Below are 7294 nucleotides of genomic sequence, written 5' to 3' on the forward strand. Positions count from 1 at the left end.
TACTTTTCAGATTGATGAGTAATGTGTGTGACTGTGGTGGCTTTTTTTTTTTTTTGGCAGCTCTTACTGCTCCTGCTCCAGAGCATGAAGCAGACTCATCTTGGACCTAGGATGGTCCAAGTTTCCAGCAACTGACATACTGGTTATTTATTTTATAAAATAAGCAAAATAGTGAATTATGACTAATGAACTTTTTGATCCAAAGAACACTCATCTGTGCAGTCTCATTTAGAATCATGCCCTTTTGGTGCTATATGGTGCTCGCAATACCAGTAGCCTGGGACATTTCACCAAATTTCCCTTCTAGTGCTGGGCAGTGTAGTTTTGGAGGTATCTATCATAAGCAAAAGCTTTACGTTCTTCAAAGTGCAACGTGACATTTCAGAAATAAGTAGAATTTGTCTTTATAAGGCAAATTAAAGAGGTTTCTTTGCCTTCTCTTTTCCCATTAATTAATACTCTGACTCCTCAATTTCCAGATAAAGTCATAGACCATAAGATATAATGTTTGCCTACTTCAGCTCTACTATATTTCATGCTTTGCCTCATGAGACCCAATTTATTACAGTGATGGATGTAACATAAGAGTATATTTTAAACAACCATGAGTGTACCTGCTTGGCTGCTCATTTTTCACAAAAGCATTCCAGGAAACATTTGAAGTCAGAAGACTGCCCCAGAATTTGTTTGAATAATCCAGGCTTCATGATTCTGCAAGACAGGATAGAAAGTAAACTTGAGAGGTTTCCTGTGCTTCCAGTCCCATCAAACCACCATCAAGGCAGCCTGATGCTTTAACACAGTTTTCACACAGTGTCATGAAGTGAGAGGTAGCTCAAACGATCTCTCTTCAAATCTCTGTCAAGCTTTCCATCCAGCAAAGCACCCGCACACATGCTCAGCTTCCTTTACTGTTACCTACATGTAACTGGAGGAAATCATCTGCAGCGTATGAAGCTGCAAACCTGTGCAAGTCTTTGCAAAATCAGAGCCACTACAGATCTGAGCTTTGGAAAGCTGTGAGATTATTCATAATTTCACCAGCCTGATTCAGCAAAAGGAATGTGGAACCATTTTGAGTCACATTTCAAGCTGCTCATAGTTTTTGGGAAAAGTTGTGTCCTCTGAACAAAACGTAGCTTTCACTCAGTTTCTCTATCCTGTGTTTAGGGAGAATTAAACCTTCTTGAAACTTGCTGGAAAAGGAGGGACAGGAAGATAGAGAAGGACAATTCATCTCTAAATTACATTGCTCTTCAGAGTAAACCACAGAGAGCTGTAATGGGACAAGTAATTTTTTTACGTGGCATAATTAATTAGAACCCATAAAACCCAATTAAACAGCACTTTTGAGACTATCAAGTAGTGCACGTTTGAAACAGCAAATATGACAGCATAAGTACAATTTTATAGCTGGGCACACTCCTCAGGCTTATTTTCAGTGCTCTGCTAAAATGGGAAACGGCACCAGTTTGGCCCCTGCTAATAAATTGCTTGCAAACAGGCTATATTAATAATCTTTATGGGGGTAGGATGGAAGCCAGATGGGGCAGGGAGGGGAGTGTGGAGGTGGCATAATATATTGGCCTGGAAAACATAATCCAGGCCAAAGCAGACATTTAATCTCTGTATACATCTGAGAAGGCTCAAAACATAGAAGGAGAGGTGGTGGGCCAAGAGGGGAATCCCCTGAGAGACCACAGAGGATATTTCCAAGATAAAAACTGAAGTAATACCCAACCAGGTAAGCACTGGGCCTTCTGCATGGAAGGAAACAAAGGAAAGAGATTTAGCAGCCTATAGCAAGGCAGGGGCCTTGCCCCCTTTGCCTGTAAATGACAAATGGTGCTGGGGTGCCACCTCAGCCCTGCCTCTCATGTCAGTAATACTCCGTCCTTTCTCACTGCCCTAGCAGGGAGTTATTGTGTGTGAATGCACACGATGGGCTCTATGCATGTGTACAAGCTTGATATACAATCTAGCGCGAGTAAAAGCTCACTTTGCCCTTGTTTATTTACATGAGGCCCCACTTATGTTTAACTTGGCAGCCAAGAGGTCTGAGCCTTGTGCCAAGCACTAATTCCTTGACTGCCCTGACAGGCCCTGGCGTGCACACCTGAAAGTCATTAGCGCTCGGACCCATTTTGTTCTCACATTTCGAGGCAGTGACCCACAGCCACGTACAGCTTCAGCAGACACTTTATCATCTCCCCTGTCATCAGCTTTGCGCTCGGCGGCCTGGGCACTGCCAGACCACAATAAGCAATGAACTAACAGGAGAAGCCTCTATCTGAGAGGACCGAGGCCTGTGCGGAATCGCAACTCCACTCTTGTGCATGGAAGGCAAGCCATGCTCAGCGCAGGCCTTCTTTCTTCTTAAGTTACAAGTTTGTTTGTTTGGGGCATGTTTTATCATTCAGAAAATAGCAACGCAGTGTGATAAGTAAACAACCTGAGAGAGCTGAGCTTTGGTGGCAGAATCAGACAGATTAAATTCTAGCAGCCCCATTCAGCTGTACAATGCTCTTCACGCGAGCTGTTCCCCAAAAGGGTACCTTTATCTCATCAGTCACTCAGAAAACTCCTCCAGAGTCACTTACCAACACAGGAAGAATATTTAATCTAGAAAACACAGAAAAATATACTTTCAAATGAGATAGGGAAGCAGAAGCGTAGTGAACAGCTGGTCTGGATAGGAAGCATTGCAGTGCAGATGCACGCCACCGATGGGAAGAATAAAGCAGACACATAAAAGGAGAGAGGAGATGGAGCTTTCTGCAGAAGAGCTGTTTCACTGTGTTATGCTCTCTGAAGGTTTGCAGAGTGACATCACATTGTTATCCATGGAGATGCTATTCATCTAGCTTTTGGGAGTCCATTTACAAAATAACAGAATTTTATGACTGTTTGCATTTTGTAAGTCGTAGGCCATTTCACCTGCTTTTAGACCTTTAGGCTTCCTCCTGTACATGTTGTTTTAAGCTCCCAGTCTCCTTAACAGCTCCAAACACTGCCATTTTAGTCTGCTAGAGACATTTTTATCCCTTCTATTCTCTCCATGTTTAATATTCTCTATTTAAAATCGATAAGGACTGAGACTCTGACAAGCTAAGAGTCAGTCCTAAACCACAAACAGGTTTTGGACTATGTTCTCACGACCTTAAAAAGGAAGGAATGGGAAACTTAAGCCCTGGAGAACTCCAGATTTCCATGGGGGGAAACAGAATTACTTTTTTTCTATGGCAATCTCAAGGCTATGCACTTTGAAGTTATCACTTACTATATATTTATTTAAAAACAAAAGGTCTGAACAAAAAAAAAAAAACATTTTTGGATTTGTCTGGAGGTTTTTTTTTTTATGGCTCTTCTGAGCCTCACACTGCTGTATATGTGGTTAATGTAGCACAAGACCTTACAGAAAGAATACAAACATGAAACTAATAAAATGTTTATAAATGCTTTTGGACAGTACAAAAGCAGCATTTTCTCTGAAATATATTAAGTGCATGCTGATATTGACATTTTTTCAGAAGTGTATATAGTTTACATGTGACTTCTCTACAAGCTTTGTACTTCAGGTCCCTCATGGTTGGGATTTTGAATGTTCTTCATTCTCGTAGCACCCCTGTAAGATTTGCCATGGCAATACTTCCCATTTGAAAGATCAGACACTGGTACACAAGACTTTAATGGCCAGAAACGCGAATAGATCTTAAAATGTAAAAGCTGGGATGATTTAATATAAAATATGTGAGGTCTTTGCTCCAAGAGCCCATAAAAAGGGTTTTCTCCCAAGTGATTTTCTCACTGAGGAAAAGAAAAGGGTATTCTGCATTGTGCAAGACATACTGAGACAGAAGACCTTCCTCTCCAGCTGTAGCAACATATGTGGTAAGAATAATCTGGCTGTGCATTGTGGAACTGGGCCTTTAGTATAGATTTATGCAGATACACATAAGGTCATCACACAGTGGGAAAAGGGTGGAAAATTTGCTTTAACCTTAAATTCTGGTTTGGATGTTTCACGTAGAGAGCACATTTTAAGGAGATTGGAAGCTGGGATTGGTGGTTTAGTTGGTTAGGGGGTAGAGGCAAGAAGAATATCAGCAACCATCTCAAGGATAACAAATGCAGTTTGTATAGACATGTGTCATTCCTGTACTGCAGCCAAGTGAAACTACAAACACTTATTAAAAGTATAAGGAGGCTTTAATTTACATTCCTGTTAAGGCATCTTTATGTTGCCAGAATATTGCAAGTGGGCTTAGCATAAACGAGAAGCTGGCCTTAATATTCTCAGACAGAAAACTGAAATACACAAACATACTGACTTAGATTCTCATTCTCTCTTCTGCTAATGCAATTTACATACGTGGATCAAAGCTAGGAAAAAGAATATGATTCCTCATATACATCCATTGCACAATGGCATGAATGAGCACAAATGATCAGAAGACTAATTTCATGTGTCAGCAAAACCAGCCCTGTATAGCATCACATCACCTAACAGCACAGCACCCTACAGCTAGAGACACCTTCCAGACCACTGTGCCCCTGCCATCGCCGCAATCACAACGCTAAACTCAGAAGCTCAGCTGCATCATATGCCTCACCACGAGACACCCAGAAAACTCCACTACCTTATAGCAAACCTCATACCTTTAGCACGAAAGACCAAAAGCCTTGAGTACCACACCAGTGCCTTAGCAGAAAACTCTGTCCTTTGCTAGAGAGAAGAAAAACAGTAACACAAATTACAGCGATCCTAGAAAACGTGACTGGGGGCAATACACATCAGCCAGGAGCTTTAGAAGTTTCTCACTACCACCAGAAGCATCTGCGCACCCTGCCCAATAGCCCATCTCTAGCTGTGGCCAGTTCCTGATGCTTCAGAGGAAAATGGAAGAACAAACAAACCCAGAGGCCAAGTTATGCATGAAAGGAGGGGAAAAAAAATCTTTTATGGCCCTGAGGAAGCCCTGGAGCAACGAGATGAGATGCGGGTTTCAGAGCATGCTGTGAGGAGAGCATTCCATCAAAAATAAAACATCATCATATAAAAGACACATGCGAGAGAAGGTAACTAAATACACTTAAACAAAATGGGTAGAATTCTAAGGCCTCTGGAATCGATAACAGATCTTAGGAACTTTATTTGGGCCAAGACTTCAAAGTCAACATATCTAAGTAGTTTCCTACATTTTCTTCTAAATAAGAGATCTGTAGTTCTTGGAATGTCTTCTTGGAACGTGTTAATTTTGATAGGAAAATGAAAGGTGCTAATCTGTCCCTGTCACTGCGTAATATTAAACAGTTAAATGTAGTCTGAGTTTGGAAACAGTATATGGCAGACATCCTTAAAAATTCATTCAAAATATATTGAAAGAACAATCTTTTCCAAATCTGTCAACAGGATCCTAGCCACTGTTCCTGGCAAGACAGCTAGCTTAATTTGGTAAAACAATCACTTTTGCTCTCACAAACATTTTAAAAGAAATGAGGTCACAGAAAGAAAAACAGGGGCATTACGATGACCCTTGACACGTCCTCAGCAGCAAGCTGCCATGTTACAGTGGGCTATTTCCAAGGGACTGCACAGGTTTTAAAAGTGCAAGTAAAGCTGGGGGGTGGGAGGGTGCTTAGTCTTCAAGCAAGGGCTGAGGCACTGCAAATTCGATTCACCGCGTGGTTTTGCTGTGAATGCTTTTCCAGGTCTCACACCATTACATAGGATGTAACATCATAATGATGTCAACTCTTGGACCAGGGAGCAAGCTGATTTAAGTTTTACGAGGGGAAGGATGAATACTTTCAAAGGAATGGTGAGTCGAATAATGCAGAACTGGTAGGATCACAGTTCAGGGAACTCATGGTTACACTTTGAACTATTTTTAGCAAGGTACTGTGAGTTCAAGGATAGAAAGGGCCTATACAGCTCAAGTGAAGCACAGCCTCTCCAAGCACTGACAATTTTCTATCAATTTTGCAGAGAGGGAATCAAAAACCTCTCTTGCCTTTCACTGAAGGTGACTGCTGTAGCAAGGCTGCTGCTTGCAAATGACCAAGTGTGTGTATGGGCATCTGCATGTGTGCAAGAAGCCTTCCTTCCCTGCGCTCTGCGTAGGGATGAAGGACAAACACTGACCTCATTCTTGAAGCAGCACAAGCACCACTCTGCTTTCTCCAGGATGCAACAGGCCACAGCATGGGGGCAACGGGGCTGCAGCAGGATACAGACTTGCTCCAGCCCTGGCCTCTCCTCCTGGTCCTGTCCACAGCTCCTCACCACATGCCATTGCCCTCCCAAGGGTGCTGTGACTTCGTTCTGCCAAGGAGGTCCTTCACCACCTTGACTTTAGCCCCAACACTTTTAACCTCTATGGGAAAAAAAAAAAAAAGCAACAAAGTCACCAGAACTTCAGATATTTAAAAATAAACAAACATCAACAAAAAAAATGCACAAGCAGGTACATTTTCCATCCAGGTTTCAAAGCTGCTGCTGTTCCTGCAGTCAGAGCACGTTAATAAGGACCTCCCCCACCTCAACTTTGGAGTCACTGCAGATGCTTGCTTCTGCCAGCTCTTGTTAGATTTTTTTTTTCCCCCTTCTTTAAATGCATACTTAAGAGTATTGCAGATCACCAGGAATACAGAAGGAATGGGTTGCTTTATAAGCTTTACTACAATTATGGATAATGTTGGAAATATATACTGTACATTTCCTGTATGGTGGGACCGCTACAAGCGGAGAAAATCCACATTGAAGGGGATTTCTATGCAAGCTACGCAGCAGATGAAGATTGTATTACAAGCTTGGATTACTGATTTAAGCCTCTTCTCTTCTCCCCACCCATATCACTGATAGCTTTTAAACTTAAATAGCCATATAAGTTCAAATGTTCTTTTATAGGATGAAATAAACAGCTTTTATGGTTCAGAAACTGCAAGCTTAGAGATCAACACTTCACCACTAATTCATGCAGGTTCAAGCTAAAGAAATGGCTCATTTTCCCCTCTCCAGTTGTTGAGATATTTTTTTCCAAAAAATTCTAGATGCACTTTAAATTAGATGTTATGAAAATTGTGGATGCAGACAATGCTTTCTCTTGACACAGTGCACCCAGCGTGCCGCTTTCCAGGTGCCAGCTCCCATGAAATCAGAGGGAAATTACTGCTGAAAACCTCAGAAAACTTGGAAGTTGGTTCAAAACATTAGAACACATTATTCATATTATTGACATGCCTTTTTAAATACTTTTTTAATGCAGGAAAGCTTTAATATACCTCTAAAAAA

General features: G+C 41.6%; 1 long non-coding RNA gene across 4 annotated transcripts in view; it reads right to left on the reverse strand.

Moving 5' to 3' along the window:
- Positions 1-6376, reverse strand: part of LOC121079115 — a 54266-nt gene extending 47890 nt beyond the window's left edge. For all 4 annotated transcript variants that reach the window (XR_005824887.1, XR_005824886.1, XR_005824885.1 and 1 more), the window contains exons 1-2: positions 6146-6376; positions 615-711 (exon numbers count right to left, since the gene is read on the reverse strand). This is a non-coding gene — a long non-coding RNA (uncharacterized LOC121079115). The remainder of the gene's footprint in view (positions 1-614; positions 712-6145) is intronic.
- Between the last annotated feature and the right edge of the window lie 918 nt (positions 6377-7294).

Source organism: Cygnus olor, chromosome 16, assembly GCF_009769625.2.
Source record: "Cygnus olor isolate bCygOlo1 chromosome 16, bCygOlo1.pri.v2, whole genome shotgun sequence".
NCBI classification, from domain to species: Eukaryota; Metazoa; Chordata; class Aves; order Anseriformes; family Anatidae; genus Cygnus; species Cygnus olor.